Source organism: Hordeum vulgare, chromosome 6H (genome assembly GCF_904849725.1).
Source record: "Hordeum vulgare subsp. vulgare chromosome 6H, MorexV3_pseudomolecules_assembly, whole genome shotgun sequence".
NCBI classification, from domain to species: domain Eukaryota; kingdom Viridiplantae; phylum Streptophyta; class Magnoliopsida; order Poales; family Poaceae; genus Hordeum; species Hordeum vulgare.
Genome location: NC_058523.1, coordinates 84,594,986 through 84,619,477, shown reverse-complemented (window position 1 = coordinate 84,619,477; position 24,492 = coordinate 84,594,986).

The following is a 24,492-nucleotide window of genomic DNA, read 5'->3' as shown; positions in this document are numbered from 1 at the left end:
AAATCCCTTCATATCACAAACACACATATTCCCATTCTTGAAATCCACAACTTTGTACTCACCTATATCTCGAGGGAGATTGTGCATGGTTAGGTCATTAGGCCTTCGTGACCTATTGGTATCAAAAGTGGATGGCTAAATAGCTAGCTTGATCTAGTTGTTGGGAGGAGATATGACTCTAGCTAGCTAATGGAGAGGGAGAGAGATGATCTAGCTAGATCTATATGTATGGAAGGAGGGAGAGACAAATAAATGTTGAAGATAGAGCTAGAAAAGGCCATTTATGGAGGAGAATTATGGTGGAGGGGGCATTAATGGGGAGAGAAGAGAGGTAGAAGGAAGAGAGAAGAAGGGCAACAATGGTGGATAAGTAACTTGGAGAGAGGAGAGGGGAAAGGAGGGACAGGGCAAAGGGGGAGGAAGAGGGAGAGAGGGGGCGTGGGTGAAAAGGTGGCACCAGCCAGATGTAGCAGTTGTGTTGTATCCCTAAGGGCGCTACTGCTATTGGTTTTAGTAGTAGCGCTTGTTTGGAGAAGCACTACTGCTAGGAGGGCCCCAGTAGTAGTAGCGGTGTTCTCACAGAACGCGCTACTTCCAAAATTTTAGCAGTAGTGCTATTTTCAGGGGCGTGGTGCTACTACACCTAGCGTCGGTGGGCTCGTTGGGTCCCACTTAGCAGTAGCACTCTTTATATTTCCAGTGCTACTGCTAAGGCTTCCCTTCTAGCGTAATGACCCACAAGTATAGGGGATCAATCGTAGTCCTTTCGATAAGTAAGAGTGTCGAACCCAACGAGGAGCAGAAGGATCTGACAAGTGGTTTTCAGCAAGGTAAAATCTGCACGCACTGAAATTGTCGGTAACAAGTGATTGTGTGGTGAGATGATTCGTAGCAAGAAACAAGTAACAAAAGTAGCAACGGTGCAGCAAAGTGGCCCAATCCCTTTTGTAGCAAGGGACAAGCCTGGACAAAGTCTTATAGGAGGAAAAATGCTCCCGAGGACACATGGGAATTTCGGTCATGCTAGTTTTCATCATGTTCATATGATTCGCGTTTGTTACTTTGATAGTTTGATATGTGGGTGGACCGGCGCTTGGGTACTGTCTTACTTGGACAAGCAGCCCACTTATTATTAACCCCTCTCGCAAGCATCCGTAACTACGAAAGAAGAATTAAGACAATTCTAACCATAGCATTAAACTAGTGGATCCAAATCAGCCCCTTACGAAGCAACGCATAAACTAGGGTTTAAGCTTTTGTCACTCTAGCAACCCATCATCTACTTACTACTTCCCAATGCCTTCGTCTAGGCCCAAATAATGGTGAAGTGTTATGTAGTCAACGTTCACATAACACCACTAGAGGAAAAACAACATACAACACGTCAATTTACCGAACGAATACCAAATTCACATGACTATTATTAGCATGACTTATCCCATGTCCTGAGGAACATAACTAACTACTCACAAAGCATAATCATATTCATGACCTGAGAGTTAATGAGTAGCATCAAGGATCTGAACATAAACTCTTCCACCAAATAATCCAACTAGCATCAACTACAAAGAGTAATCAACACTACTAGCAACCTTAAAAGTACCAATCGGAGTCGCGAGACGGAGATTGGTTACAAGTGATGAACTAGGGTTTGGAGATGAGATGGTGCTGATGAAGATTTTGATGGTGACGAGTCCCCTCCGATGAGAGGAGTGTTGGTGATGACGATGGCGATGATTTCCCCCTCCGGGAGGGAAGTTTCCGAGGCAAGGTCGTCCTACAGGAGCTCTAGATTGGTTCTGCTCAAGTTCCGCCTCGCGGCAGCGGCGAATCCATGAAAAATATCCTCCTCGATTTTGTTCTCGACGAAACCCTTCATATAGCAGAAGAGGGGGGCCAGTGGAGACCAGCAGGCTGCCCACAAGCCCCCTGGGCGCGGCTAGGGGGGTGGCCGCGCCAAGCAGGCTTGTGGCCACCTGTTGGCGCCCCTCTGGCGCTTCTTCGGCCCAGTATTTTTTATAAATCCGGAAAAAAATCCTCGTTGATTTTTACGGCGTTTGGAGTTGCGCAGAATAGGTATCTCAACTTTGCTCCTTTTCAGGCCAGAATTCCAGCTACCGGCATTCTCCCTCTTCATGTAAACCTTGCAAAATAAGAGAGAAAAGGCATAAGTATTGTACCGTGAAGTGAAATAACAGCCCAAGAAGCGATAAATATCAACATGAAAACATGATGCAAAATGGACATATCAACTCCCCCAAGCTTAGACCTCGCTTGTCCTCAAGCGAAAGCCTAGCTCAATAAATATGTCCACATGTTTAGGGAGAGAGGTGTCGACAAAACAAGATACGAACATGCATGCATCATGATCATGATCAGAACAGCAATACAAACATATAATCTCTCATGCTAAAGTGACAATTCCTTCCCAAAGTAAAGCATGGATCAAGATCCTTACCGAGAAGTAACAACCGATAGTCTTTAGTCATTGAAGCAATTGCAATTTATCACAACATCAGAAAGAGTCAAATAAGAGCTTGCAAAGCAAATCCACATACTCAATCATTCTTTCGTTCTCTACAATTGCTACAACTCACGTGGTACTCATGAGATCAAAGTTTCAGCTGGACACACAGAAAGATAGGGGCTTACAGTTTTGCCTCCCAACTGCTTACCTCAAGGGTAATGTCAACAATAATAATTCATGAATACTTACTTACAAGTTGACCTATGAATATATATCTTTCCCAAGCATATGACGTTAGCCAAGATAAAGGAGAAATATGGAATTGGTGATGATCACCATGACACTTTCAAGGGCAAAAAGTAAAGGTACAAGATAGGCCCTTCGCAGAGGGAAGCATAGGTTGTCATGCGCTTTTGAGGTTTTGATGCGTGCCCTCTTAGTGCGGAGGAACATCACTTTATATTGCCTCCTGTGATAAAGAACTTTATTATGCAGTCTGTCGCTTTTATATCTTCCTAATCACAGGTTCGTATAAAGCTTATTTTCCACACACTAATAGATCATACATATTAGAGAGAAAAATTTATTGCTTGCACCGATGACAACTTACTTGAAGGATCTTATTCAATTCGTAGGTAGGTATGGTGGACTCTCATGGCAAAACTGGGTTGAAGGTTTATGGATGCACAAGTAGTATCTCTACTTAGTGCGGGAGGTTTGGCTAGTATTAGGTGGAAGCAATTGTCACATGCAAAGGATCTCTAATCATATAACATTGTTCGGAACCAAGCAAACACAATTCATTATGTTGTCTTCCTTGTCCAACATCTACTTCTAGGCATGCAATAGTTTAGTGAGTGTTCACAATCATAGATGGTGTCAGAGTTGATATATTTATATGTGAACCTCTCCTTCTTTATCACTTTCTATTAATTGCAACCATGACCAAGGTCTACGTTTGCCTACCCTCATCAAGTTTCAATCATCATTCTTTTTATATGTGAAGCCATCACTTCCCATAAGATCGTTACATGATCTTTCATGCTTTTGTTCTTTTCTCACTTTTTTGATGATGGCAAGAGGAAAAGCCCTTCAACTAAGACACTCTTTATTATATGGCTCACGAGCTCGAATAGATCGGGGGTGACACAAAGAAAAACTCAAGACTAAAACACTAAGACTTTTAATCTACTAGAGAAATAGAAAACTGAAAAGGAAAACCAAAACAAAGGTGAAGGCAAAAGATGTGATGGTGATACGATACCGGGGCAACTCACCCAAGCTTGGCAGAAGCCAGGGGGATTGCCCGTACCCATGCTCAGTTGTCTTCCTTTGGTAGTGATGGTGGAGCAGTTGTTGCAGAGGTCTTGAGCTTGTTTAATTTCCACTTGAGCATAAAATTCTACTCCCTCAGAGCATCATTTTCCTCCTCAAGCTTCAACACCCTTTTGCATAATTCCTGCTTACTCTCCTGCAAGAAACAAGAACGGTAAACAAAGTCTTAGACTTCTTCCTTGAGTCAGGGAGGCTCGACTTCTTGAACTACACATGCGTGTGTCCAGGTTGAGGTAGAGGAGCCTCCTCTTCATCGGAACATGTTTGTTCCTTCCCCTTCGGATCATAATATTCTTCTTCATCAATGGTCCAGCCATAAGGATCCAATTTCCCATAGAGCTTGGGATTAGCAAGGTAATCTGCCACAAAGCTCTCCTCCTCTGAATCTTGAGAAGACATCATGCCCTAAATCTGCGGCAGAAAACAGGCTCGAAACAAAAAACGGAAGAAATCTGCATGATGCAGGGGTCAGACCAAACGGGAGTATATATAATGATTTTTTCTAGACCAGAAGGAGTACCCCGCACGAAAACGAAGTCCGGGAGGCGCACGAGGTGGCCACAAGCCCCCCCCCCCCCCCCCCCCGCACGGCCAGGGGGTGGGCCCGCGCCGGGCAGGCTTGTCGCCTCCTCGTGTACTTTCCGGACTACTTCCAATTTTTGTATTTTTTCAAATATTCCAAAATGGAGAAAATTTCCTACTAGAAAAGTTTTGTACTCTATTTTCTTATCGAATCATATACCTCTTCGTTTTCTGAGTCTGGAACAGGCTGATAAATATCCCTTAGGTATTCTTCCGGAGTTATGGTATTGGTAATATTGCTTTCAACAATTATGGGAGTACCTGAGATATAATGCTTGATTCTCTGCCCATTTACAACTCTCGGACAATTACCTTCCGTGTTGTTGATCTTGATAGCACCGGAACGATATACTTCCTCAACAACATAGGGACCTTCCCATTTAGAGAGAAGCTTGCCTGCAAAGAATCTTAAACGAGAGTTATATAGCGACACATAATCACCTACATTGAACTCATGCTTTTGTATCCTCTTATCATGCCACCTCTTAACATTTTCTTTGAAAAACTTGGCATTCTCATATGCCTGAGTTCTACATTGATCAAGCGAGCTCATATCAAATAACCTCTTCTCACCAGCAAGTTTGAAATCAAAGTGGAGCTCTTTGATTGCCCAGTAAGCTTTATGCTCTAGCTCAAGAGGTAAATGACATGCTTTACCATACACCATTTTGTACGGAGACATGCCCATGGGATTCTTATAGTCAGTTCTACAAGCCCACAGTGCATCATCAAGCTTCTTAGACCAATTCTTTCTAGACCTGTTGACAGTCTTTTGCAGAATTAGTTTAATCTCTCTATTGCTTAGCTCTACTTGACCACTGGACTGAGGGTGATAGGGAGACGCAACTCTGTGGTTGACATCATACTTAGCAAGCGTTTTACAGAAAGCACCATGAATGAAGTGTGAACCACCGTCGGTCATTAGATATCTAGGGAATCCAAATCTAGGGAAGATAACTTCTTTCAGCATCCTGATAGAGGTGTTGTGATCAGCACTACTAGTGGGGATAGCTTCTACCCACTTAGTGACGTAATCAACAGCAACTAGGATATGAGTATACCCGTTGGATTTTGGAAAAGGTCCCATATAATCAAAGCCCCAGACATCAAATGGTTCAATGACAAGTGAATAGTTCATAGGCATTTCCTGACGTTTGCCAATATTACCTATTTTTTGACATTCGTCACAGGACAAGACAAACTTACGGGCATCCTTGAAGAGAGTGGGCCAATAGAAACCTGATTGCAAGACCTTGTGCGCAGTTCTATCTCCCGTATGGTGTCCTCCGTAGGCCTCGGAGTGACACTTCTATAGGACCTGTCATTGTTCATGTTCAGGTACACAACGTCTAATAACACCATCTACTCCTTCCTTATAAAGGTGAGGATCATCCCAAAAGTAATGTCTCAAGTCAAAGAAGAATTTCTTCTTGTGCTGGTACGTGAAACTAGGTGGTATGTATTTGGCAACAATATAGTTTGCATAATCAGCATACCATGGGGCACTACGTGAAGCATTGATGACATTCAGTTGCTCGTCGGGAAAGCTATCATCAATAGGTTGTGGGTCATCAAGAACGTTCTCCAACCTAGACAAGTTATGTGCTACTTGGTTATCAACACCCTTTCTGTCAACAACGTGCAAATCAAATTCTTGTAGCAAGAGAACCCATCTGATAAGTCTAGGTTTAGCGTCTTTCTTCTCCATGAGGTACTTAATAGCAGCATGATCAGTGTGAATAGTGACTTTGCAATCAACTATGTAAGACCTGAACTTTTCACATGCAAACACGACTTCTAAAAATTCCTTCTCCGTAGTAGCATAGCTTCTTTGGGCATTGTCTAAAGTTTTATCAGCGTAGTGAATAAAATTCAACTTCTTATCGACTCTTTGCCCTAGAACAAGAGCAATAGCATAATCACTAGCATCACACATGATTTCAAAAGGTAAGTTCCAATCAGGTGGTTGAACAATAGGTGAAGTTATCAAAGCCCTCTTAAGTATTTTGAAGGCTTCCTCACAATCATCGTCAAAAACAGAAGGAATATCCTTTTGCAAGAGATTGGTAAGAGGCCTAGATATCTTAGAGAAGTCTTTAATGAACCTTCTATAGAAACAAGCATGACCAAGGAAACTTCTTATACCTTTGATATCTGTGGGGTATGGCATTTTCTCGATTGCATCAACCTTAGCCTTATCGACTTCAATACCTCTTTCAGAAATTTTATGTCCTAAGACGATGCCTTCATTAACCATAAAGTGTCACTTCTCCCAATTCAAGACAAGATTGGTGTCTTTACATCTCTGTAAGACTCGATCAAGGTTGCTGAGGCAATCAACAAAAGAAGACCCGTAAACGGAAAAGTCATCCATGAAAACCTCGACAATCTTTTCACAGAAGTCAGAGAATATAGCCATCATACATCTTTGAAAGGTGACAGGTGCATTACATAAGCCAAAAGGCATACGTCTATAAGCAAAGGTACCGAAAGGGTAGGTGAAAGTGGTTTTCTCCTGATCAGATTGTGTAACTGGTATTTGGGAGAAACCAGAATAACCGTCTAGAAAGCAGAAGTGTGTGTGTTTAGACAACCTTTCTAGCATTTGGTCGATAAAAGGCAGAGGGTAATGATCTTTCCTAGTGGCTTTATTTAGTTTCCTAAAATCGATCACCATCCTATAGCCAGTAATAATCCTCTGTGGGATCAATTCATCCTTATCATTAGGGACAATGGTAATGCCTCCCTTCTTAGGGACGCAATGCACCAGACTCACCCAATCGCTATGAGCAATAGGATAGATAATACCCGCTTCCAGGAGCTTTAGTATTTATTTTCTTACTACTTCTTTCATCTTAGGATTCAATCTCCTTTGATGATCAGCAACTAGTTTGAAATCAGGATCGGTTTTAATCTTATGCTGGCATAGAGTAGGACTAATGCCCTTAAGATCATCAAGAGTATATCCAATAGCAGCACGGTGCTTCCTCAGAGTTTTTAGTAACTTCTTTTCTTCATGCTCTGAGAGGCTCACTACGGGAATTAGCTTCTTTGCCATCTTCCATCACAGACGGCAAAGAGTAATCCACAGACGGCAAAGAGTAATACACAGACGGCAAAGAAAACTCCTGTCGGCAAAAATTCTGCGTCAGCCTACGACGGCATTGTAGCTTCTTTGTCGTCTGCCTCACCAAAGCGGACGGCAAAGAGCTTTGTCGTCAGCTTTTCATAAGAGCAGTCGGCAAAGATGTTGAGACAGCAGCCGACAGGCGTTGCCTCCGTTAGGGGCTAACGGAGGCTTTGCCGTCTGCCTCCACCTCCACCCTTTGTTGTCTGCCTCCACCTCCTCCTCCCCCCCACTCTTTGTCGTCTGCCTACCCCTACTCCCCCCTTCTCTGTGTCCTCTTCTTTTCCGTCTACCACCCCTAGGAAGCAGACGGCAAAGAGACTATATGGCCAGCTGCTGTTGTCCAGGTTGCACAGCTGGGCCCCACGTGGCACCTTTGCCGTCAGCAGCGTGATGGCAAAGGCCTTTGCCATCAGCTGGCAGACGGCAAAGAGCCTATATTGTCACATTTTTGTTTATTTTTTCTATTTCACAACACATATATATATAATTCATAGCACATATATGATAAATAGGTCACAACACATATATGATATACATATAAAGCTCATCAATGCCATTTGTTCATCAACGTACATCCCATATATGAAAAGAACCAACACATACAAAGTTTCATCCATATATACATACATATAGTTGCACATATATTGTTCATCCATATATACATATACATATAGTTCCACATTGTTCATCAACTCAAATAAAAATGGGAACTAAAACACTCCAATGCCAGCTTCCATGCATGTAGTACATCCAATCTGCAAAATGGGAATAAGAAAGTCAGAAGAACAACAACAACAACATATATATGACAAATAAGCTAAATTGAAGAAAAAAGAGAAGAAGCAAGAAGAGAAGAAGGAGAAGAAAAAAACAAGAATAAGGAGGAGGAGGAGGTGGATGAGGAGAAGGAGAAGGAGAAGGAGGAGGAGAATATGAGAAGAAGAAGGAGAAGAAGAGGAGAAGGAGGGAAGAATAAGGAGAATAAGGAGGGCTCCTTCTCCTCCTTCTCCTTATTCTCTTCTTCTTCTCCTCCTCCTTCTTCTCCTTCTCCTTCTCTTCTCTTTTTGTTCTTCTTTTTGTTCTTCCTTTTCATTTCTCCTCTTCTCCTCTTCTTGGAGCTAAATTAGCTAACTATGTCTTTTTGGAGCTAAATGGGCTAATTATGTCATTATAGAGGAAAACAAGCCAAGTATATAATATTAATGAGCTAACCAAGGTTCTTATGCCATTTTGAGCTTATAGTGTCTTTTGGAGCTAAAGGGGCTAATTATGTCATTGTTGGGGAAATTAAGGCAAGGAGAATATCAAATAGGAGAAGAAAGAGGAGGAGGAGGAGAAGAAGAAGAAATAAAGAAGAAGGAGGAGCAGGAGGAGGAGGAGAAGGAGGAGAAGGCCAAGGGCCTTCTCCTCCTTCTCCTCCTTCTCCTCCTCCTCCTCCTCCTTCTCCTCCTCCTCCTCCTCCTTCTCCTTCTTCTCTTCTTCTTCTCCTCCACCTTCTTCTCCTTCTCCTTCTCTTCTCTTTCTCTTCTTCTTTTTGTTCTTCCTTTTCATTTCTCCTCTTCTTGGAGCTAAATTAGCTAACTATGTCTTTTTGGATCTAAATGGGCTAATTATGTCATTATAGAGGAAAACAAGCTAAGTATATAATATTAATGAGCTAATCAAGGTTCTTATGTCATTTTGAGCTTATAATGTCTTTTTGGAGCTAAATGGGCTAATTATGTCATTGTTGGGGAAATTAAGGCAAGGAGAATATGAACGAGGAGAAGAAAGAGGAGGAGGAGAAGAAGAAGAAGAAATAAAGAAGAAGGAGGAGAAGGAGGAGGAGAAGGATAAGGAGGAGAAGGCCAAGGGCCTTCTCCTCCTTCTCCTTCTTCTCTCCTTCTTCTCCTTCTCCTTCTTCTCCTTCTCCTTCTCTTCTCTTTCTCTTCTTCTTTTTATTCTTCGTTTTCATTTCTCCTCTTATCCTCTTCTTGGAGCTCAATTAGCTAACTATGTCTTTTTGGAGCTAAATTGGCTAATTATGTCATTATAGAGGAAAACAAACTAAGTATATAATATTAATGATCTAACCAAGGTTCTTATGCCATTTTAAGCTTATAATGTCTTTTTGGATCTAAATGGGCTAATTATGTCATTGTTGGGGCATTAAGGCAAGGATAATATGAAAGAGGAGAAGAAAGAGGAGGAGGAGAAGAAGAAGAAATAAAGAATAAGGAGGAGAAGGAGGAGGAGGAGGAGAAGTACTAGAAGGTCCTTGGCCATCTCCTCCTTCTTCTCCTGCTCCTCCTCCTCCTTCTCCTTCTTATCTTCTTTTCTTCTTCTTCTTTCTTTTCATTTTTCCTATTTCTTCTCCTCTTCTCCTCTTCTTGGAGCTCAATTAGCTAACTATGTCTTTTTTGAGCTAAATGGGCTAATTGTGTCATTATAGAGGAAAACAAGCCAAGTATATAATATTAATGAGCTAACCAAGGTTCTTATGCCATTTTGAGCTTATAATGTCTTTTTGGAGCTAAATGGGCTAATTATGTCATTGTTGGGGAAATTAAGGCAAGGAGAATATGAAAGAGGAGAAGAAAGAGGAGGAGGAGGAGAAGAAGAAGAAATAAACAAGAAGGAGGAGAAGGAGGAGGAGGAGGAGAAGGACTAGAAGGTCCTTGGCCTTCTCCTCCTCCTCCTCCTCCTCCTCCTTCTCCTTGTTCTCTTATTCTTTTTCTTCTTTCTTTTCATTCTTCCTATTTCTTCTCCTCTTCTCCTCTTCTTGAAGCTAAATTAGCTAACTATGTCTTTTTGGAGCTAAATGGGCTAATTATCCCATTTTAGAGAAAAACAAGCTAAGTATATAATATTAGTGAGCTAACCAAGGTTCTTTTGCCATTTTGAGATTATAATGTCTTTTTCGAGCTAAATGGTCTAATTATGTCATTGTTGGGGAAATTAAGGCAAGGAGAATATGAAAGACGAGAATAAAGAAGAGGAGGAGCAGAAGAAGAAGAAATAAAGAAGGAGGAGAAGTACTAGAAGGTCCTTGGCCTTCTCCTTGTTCTCCTCCTCCTCCTCCTCCTTCTTCTCTTCTTCTTCTTCTTCTTTCTTTCTTTTCATTTTTCCTATTTCTTCTCCTCTTCTCCTCTTCTTGGATCTAAATTAGCTAACTATGTCTTTTTGGAGCTAAATGGGCTAATTATGTCATTATAGAGGAAAACAAGCTAAGTATATAATATTAATGAGCTAACCAAGGTTCTTATGCCATTTTGAGCTTATAATGTATTTTTGGAGCTAAATGGGCTAATTATGTCATTGTTGGGGAAATTAAGGCAAGGAGAATATGAAGGAGGAGAAGAAATAGGACGAGGAGAAGAAGAAGAAGAAATAAAGAAGAAGAAGGAGGAGGAGGAGGAGAAGGCCAACGGCCTTCTCGTCCTTCTCCTCCTCCTCGTCCTCCTCCTTCTCCTTCTTCTCTTCTTCTTCTCGTCCTCCTTCTTCTCCTTCTCCTTCTCTTCTCTTTCTATTCTTCTTTTTGTTCTTCCTTTTCATTTCTCCTCTTATCCTCTTCTTGGAGCTAAATTAGCTAACTATGTCTTTTTGGAGCTAAATGGGCTAATTATGTCATTATAGAGGAAAACAAGCTAAGTATATAATATTAATGAGCTAATCAAGGTTATTATGCCATTTTGAGCTTATAATGTCTTTTTGGAGCTAAATGGGCTAATTATGTGATTGTTGGGGGAAATTAAAGCAAGGAGAATATGAAAGAGGGGAAGAAAGAGGAGGAGGAGAATAAGAAGAAGAAATAAAGAAGAAGGAGGAGGAGGAGGAGAAGGCCAAGGGCCTTCTCCTCCTTCTCCTCCTCCTCCTCCTTCTCCTTCTTCTCTTCTTCTTCTCGTCCTCCTTCTTCTCCTTCTCCTTCTCTTCTCTTTCTCTTCTTCTTTTTGTTCTTCCTTTTAATTTCTCCTCTTCTCCTCTTCTTGGAGCTCAATTAGCTAACTATGTCTTTTTGGAGCTAAATGGGCTAATTATGTCATGATACACGAAAACAAGCTAAGTATATAATATTAATGAGCTAACCAAGGTTTTTATGCCATTTTGAGCTTATAATGTGTTTTTGGAGCTAAATGGGCTAATTATGTCGTTGTTGGGGAATTAAGTCAAGGAGAATATGAAAGAGGAGAAAAAAGAGGAGGAGGCGAAGAAGAAGAAGAAGAAATAAAGAAGGAGGAGAAGGAGGAGGAGGAGGAGAAGTACTAGAAGGTCCTTGGCCTTCTCCTCCTTCTCCTCCTGCTCCTCCTCCTCGTTATCCTTCTTCTCTTCTTCTTCTTTATTTTCATTTTTCCTATTTCTTCTCCTCTTCTTGGAGCTAAATTAGCTAACTATGTCTTTTTGGAGCTAAATGGGCTAATTATGTCATTATAGAGGAAAACAAGCTAAGTATAGAATATTAATGAGCTAATCAAGGTTCGTATGCCATTTTGAGCTTATAATGTCTTTTTGGAGCTAAATGGGCTAATTATGTCATTGTTGGGGAAATTAAGGCAAGGAGAATATGAAAGAGGAGAAGAAAGAGGAGGAGGAGAAGAAGAAGAAGAAATAAAGAAGAAGGAGGAGAAGGAGGAGGAGGTGAGTCCAAGGGCCTTCTCCTCCTTCTCCTCCTCCTCCTTCTCCTTCTTCTCTTCTTCTTCTCCTTCTCCTTCTTCTCCTTCTCCTTCTCTTCTCTTTCTCTTCTTCTTTTTATTCTTCCTTTTCATTTCTCCTCTTCTCCTCTTCTTGGAGCTCAATTAGCTAACTATGTCTTTTTGGAGCTAAATGGGCTAATTATGTCATTATAGAGGAAAACAAGCTAAGTATATAATATTAATGATCTAACCAAGGTTCTTATGCCATTTTGAGCTTATAATGTCTTTTTGGATCTAAATGGGCTAATTATGTCATTGTTGGGGACATTAAGGCAAGGATAATACGAAAGAGGAGAAGAAAGAGGAGGAGGAGAAGAAGAATAAATAAAGAATAAGGAGGAGAAGGAGGAGGTGGAGGAGAAGTACTAGAAGGTCCTATGCCATCTCCTCCTTCTCCTCCTGCTCCTCCTCCTCCTTCTCCTTCTTATCTTCTTTTCTTCTTATTCTTTCTTTTCATTTTTCCTATTTCTTCTCCTCTTCTCCTCTTCTTGGAGCTCAATTAGCTAACTATGTCTTTTTGGAGCTAAATGGGCTAATTGTGTCATTATAAAGGAAAACAAGCTAAGTATATAATATTAATGAGCTAACCAAGGTTCTTATGCCATTTTGAGCTTATAATGTCTTTTGGAGCTAAATGGGCTAATTATGTCATTGTTGGGGAAATTAAGGCAAGGAGAATATGAAAGAGGAGAAGAAAGAGGAGGAGGAGGAGAAGAAGAAGAAATAAACAAGAAGGAGGAGAAGGAGGAGGAGGAGGAGGAGAAGGACTAGAAGGTCCTTGGCCTTCTCCTCCTTCTCCTCCTCCTCCTCCTCCTCCTCCTTCTCCTTCTTCTCTTCTTCTTCTTCTTCTTTCTTTTCATTCTTCCTATTTCTTCTCCTCTTCTCCTCTTCTTGAAGCTAAATTAGCTAACTATGTCTTTTTGGAGCTAAATGGGCTAATTATCCTATTTTAGAGAAAAACAAGCTAAGTATATAATATTAGTGAGCTAACCAAGGTTCTTTTGCCATTTTGAGCTTATAATGTCTTTTTCGAGCTAAATGGGCTAATTATGTCATTGTTGGGGAAATTAATGCAAGGAGAATACGAAAGACGAGAATAAAGAAGAGGAGGAGCAGAAGAAGAAGAAATAAAGAAGAAGGAGGAGAAGTACTAGAAGGTCCTTGGCCTTCTCATCCTTCTCCTCCTCCTCCTCCTCCTCCTCCTTCTTCTCTTCTTCTTCTTCTTTCTTTCTTTCTTTTCATTTTTCCTATTTCTTCTCCTCTTCTCCTCTTCTTGGATCGAAATTAGCTAACTATGTCTTTTTGGAGCTAAATGGGCTAATTATGTCATTATAGAGGAAAACAAGCTAAGTATATAATATTAATGAGCTAACCAAGGTTCTTATGCCATTTTGAGCTTATAATATATTTTTGGAGCTAAATGGGCTAATTATGTCATTGTTGGGGAAATTAAGGCAAGGAGAATATGAAGGAGGAGAAGAAATAGGACGATGAGAAGAAGAAGAATAAATAAAGAAGGAGAAGAAGAAGGAGGAGGAGAAGGCCAAGGGCCTTCTCGTCCTTCTCCTCCTCCTCCTCCTCCTCCTCCTCCTTCTCCTTCTTCTCTTCTTCTTCTCGTCCTCCTTCTTCTCCTTCTCCTTCTCTTCTCTTTCTCTTCTTCTTTTCGTTCTTCCTTTTCATTTCTCCTCTTATCCTCTTCTTGGAGCTAAATTAGCTAACTATGTCTTTTTGGAGCTAAATGGGCTAATTATGTCATTATAGAGGAAAACAAGCTAAGTATATAATATTAATGAGCTAATCAAGGTTCTTATGCCATTTTGAGCTTATAACGTCTTTTTGGAGCTAAATGGGCTAATTATGTGATTGTTGGGGAAATTAAAGCAAGGAGAATATGAAAGAGGGGAAGAAAGAGGAGGAGGAGAATAAGAAGAAGAAATAAAGAAGAAGGAGGAGGAGGAGGAGGAGAAGGCCAAGGGCCTTCTCCTCCTTCTCCTCCTCCTCCTCCTTCTCCTTCTTCTCTTCTTCTTCTCGTCCTCCTTCTTCTCCTTCTCATTCTCTTCTCTTTCTCTTCTTCTTTTTGTTCTTCCTTTTAATATCTCCTCTTCTCCTCTTCTTGGAGCTCAATTAGCTAACTATGTCTTTTTGGAGCTAAATGGGCTAATTATGTTATGATCCACGAAAACAAGCTAAGTATATAATATTAATGAGCTAACCAAGGTTTTTATGCCATTTTGAGCTTATAATGTGTTTTTGGAGCTAAATGGGCTAATTATGTCATTGTTGGGGAAATTAAGTCAAGGAGAATATGAAAGAGGAGAACAAAAGAGGAGGAGGGGAAGAAGAAGAAGAAATAAAGAATAAGGAGGAGAAGGAGGAGGAGGAGGAGAAGTACTAGAAGGTCCTTGGCCTTCTCCCCCTTCTCCTCCTGCTCCTCCTCCTCGTTATCCTTCTTCTCTTCTTCTTCTTTATATTCATTTTTCCTATTTATTCTCCTCTTCTTGGAGCTCAATTAGCTAACTATGTCTTTTTGGAGCTAAATGGGCTAATTATGTCATTATAGAGGAAAACAAGCTAAGTATATAATATTAATGAGCTAACCAAGGTTCTTATGCCATTTTGAGCTTATAATGTATTTTTGGAGCTAAATGGGCTAATTATGTCATTGTTGGGGAAATTAAGGCAAGGAGAATATGAAGGAGGAGAAGAAATAGGACGAGGAGAAAAAAGAAGAAGAAATAATGAAGAAGAAGGAGGAGGAGGAGGAGAAGGCCAAGGGCCTTCTCGTCCTTCTCCTCCTCCTCCTCCTCCTCCTCCTCCTCCTTCTCCTTCTTCTCTTCTTCTTCTCGTCCTCCTTCTTCTCCTTCTCCTTCTCTTCTCTTTCTATTCTTCTTTTTGTTCTTCCTTTTCATTTCTCCTCTTATCCTCTTCTTGGAGCTAAATTAGCTAACTATGTCTTTTTGGAGCTAAATGGGCTAATTATGTCATTATAGAGGAAAACAAGCTAAGTATATAATATTAATGAGCTAATCAAGGTTCTTATGCCATTTTGAGCTTATAATGTCTTTTTGGAGCTAAATGGGCTAATTATGTGATTGTTGGGGGAAATTAAAGCAAGGAGAATATGAAAGAGGGGAAGAAAGAGGAGAAGGAGAATAAGAAGAATAAATAAAGAAGAAGGAGGAGGAGGAGGAGAAGGCCAAGGGCCTTCTCCTCCTTCTCCTCCTCCTCCTCCTTCTCCTTCTTCTCTTCTTCTTCTCGTCCTCCTTCTTCTCCTTCTCCTTCTCTTCTCTTTCTCTTCTTCTTTTTGTTCTTCCTTTTAATTTCTCCTCTTCTCCTCTTCTTGGAGCTCAATTAGCTAACTATGTCTTTTTGGAGCTAAATGGGCTAATTATGTCATGATACACGAAAACAAGCTAAGTATATAATATTAATGAGCTAACCAAGGTTTTTATGCCATTTTGAGCTTATAATGTGTTTTTGGAGCTAAATGGGCTAATTATGTCATTGTTGGGGAAATTAAGTCAAGGATAATATGAAAGAGGAGAAGAAAGAGGAGCAGGGGAAGAAGAAGAAGAAGAAATAAAGAAGGAGGAGAAGGAGGAGGAGGAGGAGAAGTACTAGAAGGTCCTTGGCCTTCTCCTCCTTCTCCTCCTGCTCCTCCTCCTCGTTATCCTTCTTCTCTTCTTCTTCTTTATTTTCATTTTTCCTATTTCTTCTCCTCTTCTTGGAGCTAAATTAGCTAACTATGTCTTTTTGGAGCTAAATGGGCTAATTATGTCATTATAGAGGAAAACAAGCTAAGTATATAATATTAATGAGCTAATCAAGGTTCGTATGCCATTTTGAGCTTATAATGTCTTTTTGGAGCTAAATGGGCTAATTATGTCATTGTTGGGGAAATTAAGGCAAGGAGAATATGAAAGAGGAGAAGATAGAGGAGGAGGAGAAGAAGAAGAAGAAATAAAGAAGAAGGAGGAGAAGGAGGAGGAGGAGAGGCTAAGGGCCTTCTCCTCCTTCTCCTCCTCCTCCTTCTCCTTCTTCTCTTCTTCTTCTCCTTCTCCTTCTTCTCCTTCTCCTTCTCTTCTCTTTCTCTTCTTCTTTTTATTCTTCCTTTTCATTTCTCCTCTTCTCCTCTTCTTGGAGCTCAATTAGCTAACTATGTCTTTTTGGAGCTAAATGGGCTAATTATGTCATTATAGAGGAAAACAAGCTAAGTATATAATATTAATGATCTAACCAAGGTTCTTATGCCATTTTGAGCTTATAATGTATTTTTGGATCTAAATGGGCTAATTATGTCAATGTTGGGGACATTAAGGCAAGGATAATACGAAAGAGGAGAAGAAAGAGGAGGAGGAGAAGAAGAAGAAATAAAGAATAAGGAGGAGAAGGAGGAGGTGGAGGAGAAGTACTAGAAGGTCCTATGCCATTTCCTCCTTCTCCTCCTGCTCCTCCTCCTCCTTCTCCTTCTTATCTTCTTTTCTTCTTCTTCTTTCTTTTCATTTTTCCTATTTCTTCTCCTCTTCTCCTCTTCTTGGAGCTCAATTAGCTAACTATGTCTTTTTGGAGCTAAATGGGCTAATTGTGTCATTATAGAGGAAAACAAGCTAAGTATATAATATTAATGAGCTAACCAAGGTTCTTATGCCATTTTGAGCTTATAATGTCTTTTTGGAGCTAAATGGGCTAATTATGTCATTGTTGGGGAAATTAAGGCAAGGATAATATGAAAGAGGAGAAGAAAGAGGAGGAGGAGGAGAAGAAGAAGAAATAAACAAGAAGGAGGAGAAGGACTAGAAGGTCCTTGGCCTTCTCCTCCTTCTCCTCCTCCTCCTCCTCCTCCTTCTCCTTCTTCTCTTCTTCTTCTTCTTCTTTCTTTTCATTCTTCCTATTTCTTCTCCTCTTCTCCTCTTCTTGAAGCTAAATTAGCTAACTATGTCTTTTTGGAGCTAAATGGGCTAATTATCCCATTTTAGAGAAAAACAAGCTAAGTATATAATATTAGTGAGCTAACCAAGGTTCTTTCGTCATTTTGAGCTTATAATGTCTTTTTCGAGCTAAATGGGCTAATTATGTCATTGTTGGGGAAATTAAGGCAAGGAGAATACGAAAGACGAGAATAAAGAAGAGGAGGAGCAGAAGAAGAAGAAATAAAGAAGAAGGAGGAGAAGTACTAGAAGGTCCTTGGCCTTCTCATCCTTCTCCTCCTCCTCCTCCTCCTCCTTCTTCTCTTCTTCTTCTTCTTCTTTCTTTCTTTTCATTTTTCCTATTTCTTCTCATCTTCTCCTCTTCTTGGATCTAAATTAGCTAACTATGTATTTTTGGAGCTAAATGGGCTAATTATGTCATTATAGAGGAAAACAAGCTAAGTATATAATATTAATGAGCTAACCAAGGTTCTTATGCAATTTTGAGCTTATAATATATTTTTGGAGCTAAATGGGCTAATTATGTCATTGTTGGGGAAATTAAGGCAACGAGAATATGAAGGAGGAGAAGAAATAGGACGAGGAGAAGAAGAAGAAGAAATAAAGAAGAAGGAGAAGGAGAAGGAGGAGGAGAAGGCCAAGGGCCTTCTCGTCCTTCTCCTCCTCCTGCTCCTCCTCCTTCTTCTCTTCTTCTTCTCGTCCTCCTTCTTCTCCTTCTCCTTCTCTTCTCTTTCTCTTCTTCTTTTTGTTCTTCCTTTTCATTTCTCCTCTTATCCTCTTCTTGGAGCTAAATTAGCTAACTATGTCTTTTTGGAGCTAAATGGGCTAATTATGTCATTATAGAGGAAAACAAGCTAAGTATATAATATTAATGAGCTAATCAAGGTTCTTATGCCATTTTGAGCTTATAATGTCTTTTTGGAGCTAAATGGGCTAATTATGTGATTGTTGGGGAAATTAAAGCAAGGAGAATATGAAAGAGGGGAAGAAAGAGGAGAAGGAGAATAAGAAGAAGAAATAAAGAAGAAGGAGGAGGAGGAGGAGAAGGCCAAGGGCCTTCTCCTCCTTCTCCTCCTCCTCCTCCTTCTCCTTCTTCTCTTCTTCTTCTCGTCCTCCTTCTTCTCCTTCTCCTTCTCTTCTCTTTCTCTTCTTCTTTTTGTTCTTCCTTTTAATTTCTCCTCTTCTCCTCTTCTTGGAGCTCAATTAGCTAACTATGTCTTTTTGGAGCTAAATGGGCTAATTATGTCATGATACACGAAAACAAGCTAAGTATATAATATTAATGAGCTAACCAAGGTTTTTATGCCATTTTGAGCTTATAATGTGTTTTTGGAGCTAAATGGGCTAATTATGTCATTGTTGGGGAAATTAAGTCAAGGAGAATATGAAAGAGGAGAAGAAAGAGGAGCAGGGGAAGAAGAAGAAGAAGAAATAAAGAAGGAGGAGAAGGAGGAGGAGGAGGAGAAGTACTAGAAGGTCCTTGGCCTTCTCCTCCTTCTCCTCCTGCTCCTCCTCCTCGTTATCCTTCTTCTCTTCTTCTTCTTTATTTTCATTTTTCCTATTTCTTCTCCTCTTCTTGGAGCTAAATTAGCTAACTTTGTCTTTTTGGAGCTAAATGGGCTAATTATGTCATTATAGAGGAAAACAAGCTAAGTATATAATATTAATGAGCTAATCAAGGTTCGTATGCCATTTTGAGCTTATAATGTCTTTTTGGAGCTAATGGGCTAATTATGTCATTGTTGGGGAAATTAAGGCAAGGAGAATATGAAAGAGGAGAAGAAAGAGGAGGAGGAGAAGAAGAAGAAGAAATAAAGAAAAAGGAGGAGAAGGAGGAGGAGGAGAGGCCAAGGGCCTTCTCCTCCTTCTCCTCCTCCTCCTTCTCCTTCTTCTCTTCTTCTTCTCCTTCTCCTTCTTCTCCTTCTCCTTCTCTTCTCTTTCTCTTCTTCTTTTTATTCTTCCTTTTCATTTCTCCTCTTCTCCTCTTCTTGGAGCTCAATTAGCTAACTATGTCTTTTTGGAGCTAAATGGGCTAATTATGTCATTATAGAGGAAAACAAGCTAAGTATATAATATTAATGATCTAACCAAGGTTCTTATGCCATTTTGAGCTTATAATGTATTTTTGGATCTAAATGGGCTAATTATGTCAATGTTGGGGACATTAAGGCAAGGATAATACGAAAGAGGAGAAGAAAGAGGAGGAGGAGAAGAATAAGAAATAAAGAATAAGGAGGAGAAGGAGGAGGTGGAGGAGAAGTACTAGAAGGTCCTATGCCATCTCCTCCTTCTCCTCCTGCTCCTCCTCCTCCTTCTCCTTCTTATCTTCTTTTCTTCTTCTTCTTTCTTTTCATTTTTCCTATTTCTTCTCCTCTTCTCCTCTTCTTGGAGCTCAATTAGCTAACTATGTCTTTTTGGAGCTAAATGGGCTAATTGTGTCATTATAGAGGAAAACAAGCTAAGTATATAATATTAATGAGCTAACCAAGGTTCTTATGCCATTTTGAGCTTATAATGTCTTTTTGGAGCTAAATGGGCTAATTATGTCATTGTTGGGGAAATTATGGCAAGGAGAATATGAAAGAGGAGAAGAAAGAGGAGGAGGAGGAGAAGAAGAAGAAATAAACAAGAAGGAGGAGAAGGACTAGAAGGTCCTTGGCCTTCTCCTCCTTCTCCTCCTCCTCCTCCTCCTCCTCCTTCTCCTTCTTCTCTTCTTCTTCTTCTTCTTTCTTTTCATTCTTCCTATTTCTTCTCCTCTTCTCCTCTTCTTGAAGCTAAATTAGCTAACTATGTCTTTTTGGAGCTAAATGGGCTAATTATCCCATTTTAGAGAAAAACAAGCTAAGTAAATAATATTAGTGAGCTAACCAAGGTTCTTTCGCCATTTTGAGCTTATAATGTCTTTTTCGAGCTAAATGGGCTAATTATGTCATTGTTGGGGAAATTAAGGCAAGGAGAATACGAAAGACGAGAATAAAGAAGAGGAGGAGCAGAAGAAGAAGAAATAAAGAAAAAGGAGGAGAAGTACTAGAAGGTCCTTGGCCTTCTCATCCTTCTCCTCCTCCTCCTCCTCCTCCTTCTTCTCTTCTACTTCTTCTTCTTTCTTTCTTTTCATTTTTCCTATTTCTTCTCATCTTCTCCTCTTCTTGGATCTAAATTAGCTAACTATGTCTTTTTGGAGCTAAATGGGCTAATTATGTCATTATAGAGGAAAACAAGCTAAGTATATAATATTAATGAGCTAACCAAGGTTCTTATGCAATTTTGAGCTTATAATATATTTTTGGAGCTAAATGGGCTAATTATGTCATTGTTGGGGAAATTAAGGCAAGGAGAATATGAAGGAGGAGAAGAAATAGGACGAGGAGAAGAAGAAGAAGAAATAAAGAAGAAGGAGAAGGAGAAGGAGGAGGAGAAGGCCAAGGGCCTTCTCGTCCTTCTCCTCCTCCTCCTCCTCCTTCTCCTTCTTCTCTTCTTCTTCTCGTCCTCCTTCTTCTCCTTCTCCTTCTCTTCTCTTTCTCTTCTTCTTTTTGTTCTTCCTTTTCATTTCTCCTCTTATCCTCTTCTTGGAGCTAAATTAGCTAACTATGTCTTTTTGGAGCTAAATGGGCTAATTATGTCATTATAGAGGAAAACAGGCTAAGTATATAATATTAATGAGCTAATCAAGGTTCTTATGCCATTTTGAGCTTATAATCTCTTTTTGGAGCTAAATGGGCTAATTATGTGATTGTTGGGGAAATTAAAGCAAGGAGAATATGAAAGAGGGGAAGAAAGAGGAGGAGGAGAATAAGAAGAAGAAATAAAGAAGAAGGAGGAGGAGGAGGAGGAGAAGGCCAAGGGCCTTCTCCTCCTTCTCCTCCTCCTCCTCCTTCTCCTTCTTCTCTTCTTCTTCTCGTCCTCCTTCTTCTCCTTCTCCTTCTCTTCTCTTTCTCTTCTTCTTTTTGTTCTTCCTTTTAATTTCTCCTCTTCTTGGAGCTCAATTAGCTAACTATGTCTTTTTGGAGCTAAATGGGCTAATTATGTCATGATACACGAAAACAACCTAAGTATATAATATTAATGAGCTAACCAAGGTTTTTATGCCATTTTGAGCTTATAATGTGTTTTTGGAGCTAAATGGGCTAATTGTGTCATTATAGAGGAAAACAAGCTAAGTATATAATATTAATGAGCTAACCAAGGTTCTTATGCCATTTTGAGCTTATAATGTCTTTTTGGAGCTAAATGGGCTAATTATGTCATTGTTGGGGAAATTAAGGCAAGGATAATATGAAAGAGGAGAAGAAAGAGGAGGAGGAGGAGAAGAATAAGAAATAAACAAGAAGGAGGAGAAGGACTAGAAGGTCCTTGGCCTTCTCCTCCTTCTCCTCCTCCTCCTCCTCCTCCTTCTCCTTCTTCTCTTCTTCTTCTTCTTCTTTCTTTTCATTCTTCCTATTTCTTCTCCTCTTCTCCTCTTCTTGAAGCTAAATTAGCTAACTATGTCTTTTTGGAGCTAAATGGGCTAATTATCCCATTTTAGAGAAAAACAAGCTAAGTATATAATATTAGTGAGATAACCAAGGTTCTTTCGCCATTTTGAGCTTATAATGTCTTTTTCGAGCTAAATGGGCTAATTATGTCATTGTTGGGGAAATTAAGGCAAGGAGAATACGAAAGACGAGAATAAAGAAGAGGAGGAGCAGAAGAAGAAGAAATAAAGAAGAAGGAGGAGAAGTACTAGAAGGTCCTTGGCCTTCTCATCCTTCTCCTCCTCCTCCTCCTCCTCCTTCTTCTCTTCTTCTTCTTCTTCTTTCTTTCTTTTCATTTTTCCTATTTCTTCTCATCTTCTCCTCTTCTTGGATCTAAATTAGCTAACTATGTATTTTTGGAGCTAAATGGGCTAATTATGTCATTATAGAGGAAAACAAGCTAAGTATATAATATTAATGAGCTAACCAAGGTTCTTATGCAATTTTGAGCTTATAATATATTTTTGGAGCTAAATGGGCTAATTATGTCATTGTTGGGGAAATTAAGGCAACGAGAATATGAAGGAGGAGAAGAAATAGGACGAGGAGAAGAAGAAGAAGAAATAAAGAAGAAGGAGAAGGAGAAGGAGGAGGAGAAGGCCAAGGGCCTTCTCGTCCTTCTCCTCCTCCTGCTCCTCCTCCTTCTTCTCTTCTTCTTCTCGTCCTCCTTCTTCTCCTTCTCCTTCTCTTCTCTTTCTCTTCTTCTTTTTGTTCTTCCTTTTCATTTCTCCTCTTATCCTCTTCTTGGAGCTAAATTAGCTAACTATGTCTTTTTGGAGCTAAATGGGCTAATTATGTCATTATAGAGGAAAACAAGCTAAGTATATAATATTAATGAGCTAATCAAGGTTCTTATGCCATTTTGAGCTTATAATGTCTTTTTGGAGCTAAATGGGCTAATTATGTGATTGTTGGGGAAATTAAAGCAAGGAGAATATGAAAGAGGGGAAGAAAGAGGAGGAGGAGAATAAGAAGAAGAAATAAAGAAGAAGGAGGAGGAGGAGGAGGAGAAGGCCAAGGGCCTTCTCCTCCTTCTCCTCCTCCTCCTCCTTCTCCTTCTTCTCTTCTTCTTCTCGTCCTCCTTCTTCTCCTTCTCATTCTCTTCTCTTTCTCTTCTTCTTTTTGTTCTTCCTTTTAATATCTCCTCTTCTCCTCTTCTTGGAGCTCAATTAGCTAACTATGTCTTTTTGGAGCTAAATGGGCTAATTATGTCATGATCCACGAAAACAAGCTAAGTATATAATATTAATGAGCTAACCAAGGTTTTTATGCCATTTTGAGCTTATAATGTGTTTTTGGAGCTAAATGGGCTAATTATGTCATTGTTGGGGAAATTAAGTCAAGGAGAATATGAAAGAGGAGAACAAAAGAGGAGGAGGGGAAGAAGAAGAAGAAATAAAGAAGAAGGAGGAGAAGGAGGAGGAGGAGGAGAAGTACTAGAAGGTCCTTGGCCTTCTCCTCCTTCTCCTCCTCCTCCTCCTCCTCGTTATCCTTCTTCTCTTCTTCTTCTTTATATTCATTTTTCCTATTTATTCTCCTCTTCTTGGAGCTCAATTAGCTAACTATGTCTTTTTGGAGCTAAATGGGCTAATTATGTCATTATAGAGGAAAACAAGCTAAGTATATAATATTAATTAGCTAACCAAGGTTCTTATGCCATTTTGAGCTTATAATGTATTTTTGGAGCTAAATGGGCTAATTATGTCATTGTTGGGGAAATTAAGGCAAGGAGAATATGAAGGAGGAGAAGAAATAGGACGAGGAGAAGAAGAAGAAGAAATAATGAAGAAGAAGGAGGAGGAGGAGAAGGCCAAGGGCCTTCTCGTCCTTCTCCTCCTCCTCCTCCTTCTCCTTCTTCTCTTCTTCTTCTCGTCCTCCTTCTTCTCCTTCTCCTTCTCTTCTCTTTCTATTCTTCTTTTTGTTCTTCCTTTTCATTTCTCCTCTTATCCTCTTCTTGGAGCTAAATTAGCTAACTATGTCTTTTTGGAGCTAAATGGGCTAATTATGTCATTATAGAGGAAAACAAGCTAAGTATATAATATTAATGAGCTAATCAAGGTTCTTATGCCATTTTGAGCTTATAATGTCTTTTTGGAGCTAAATGGGCTAATTATGTGATTGTTGGGGGAAATTAAAGCAAGGAGAATATGAAAGAGGGGAAGAAAGAGGAGAAGGAGAATAAGAAGAAGAAATAAAGAAGAAGGAGGAGGAGGAGGAGAAGGCCAAGGGCCTTCTCCTCCTTCTCCTCCTCCTCCTCCTTCTCCTTCTTCTCTTCTTCTTCTCGTCCTCCTTCTTCTCCTTCTCCTTCTCTTCTCTTTCTCTTCTTCTTTTTGTTCTTCCTTTTAATTTCTCCTCTTCTCCTCTTCTTGGAGCTCAATTAGCTAACTATGTCTTTTTGGAGCTAAATGGGCTAATTATGTCATGATACACGAAAACAAGCTAAGTATATAATATTAATGAGCTAACCAAGGTTTTTATGCCATTTTGAGCTTATAATGTGTTTTTGGAGCTAAATGGGCTAATTATGTCATTGTTGGGGAAATTAAGTCAAGGAGAATATGAAAGAGGAGAAGAAAGAGGAGCAGGGGTAGAAGAAGAAGAAGAAATAAAGAAGGAGGAGAAGGAGGAGGAGGAGGAGAAGTACTAGAAGGTCCTTGGCCTTCTCCTCCTTCTCCTCCTGCTCCTCCTCCTCGTTATCCTTCTTCTCTTCTTCTTCTTTATTTTCATTTTTCCTATTTCTTCTCCTCTTCTTGGAGCTAAATTAGCTAACTATGTCTTTTTGGAGCTAAATGGGCTAATTATGTCATTATAGAGGAAAACAAGCTAAGTATATAATATTAATGAGCTAATCAAGGTTCGTATGCCATTT